The sequence below is a fragment of the Egretta garzetta genome, unplaced genomic scaffold (genome assembly GCF_000687185.1).
Source record: "Egretta garzetta isolate BGI_Z169 unplaced genomic scaffold, ASM68718v1 scaffold149, whole genome shotgun sequence".
Taxonomy (NCBI): domain Eukaryota; kingdom Metazoa; phylum Chordata; class Aves; order Pelecaniformes; family Ardeidae; genus Egretta; species Egretta garzetta.
In genome coordinates this window covers 552,174-552,922 of record NW_009269998.1, presented here as the reverse complement: position 1 = coordinate 552,922, position 749 = coordinate 552,174, and positions in this window count along the sequence as shown.

Here is a 749-nt window from a genome sequence, read left to right as displayed (position 1 = left end):
GCTGGCCGTGACGTAGTGAATACTTCTAGAATATCGGGCTGCTCTGCCAAGCTTTCCCTCAGAAGAAAGTTTATTACACAACACAGATATAAAATAAAGTCCCTTTTTACTTACAGTTTTTAACCTCCGTAACTAGAACGTTCCTTTGTGTTTACAAGTAAACACGAGCGGTGCTTTTCCCACTTGCGTGCAGCTCTCGCTCCGCCCCACGCGCCCCCCTTTTGGGAGATTTATCAACAGGCAAAACGCCTGCGAGAACAGCGGGGACGGATCAGTACCGACCCCATGCTGCATCTGCTGCTGAGTAAGCACCCCCTGCACACACGGAGTGCATCATATTCATAGCTCTGGGGCTTAAACAGTAGGTAATTGCTTATGTTTTAATGCAAGTAATAACTACTTTAGATATTAAATCTGTGTTCCAGTTTGGGAGGGGAAAAAAAAAAAAAAAAAAAAAAAAAAAAAAACTTCTCCCCAGAAAAAAAAAAAAAAAAAAAACACCACAAAAAACCCCACACAAAACCAAAAAAACCCCACCAAACTCCAAAACCTGGAAGGACCTGAATCGAGAGATCTGGGTAAAATGCTTGAAGTAGCTTGGACTGTATATAATAATAGAGAGAAAGAAAGAGAAGCGAGACAAGCACGGAGAGATGGAAAATTACTGGCGGTCCTAGCTGAGAATAATAGGAGACGAAGAATGAATGTTAGAGGAAGGGGGAAAGTAAATCTCCGATTGGCAGAAGATC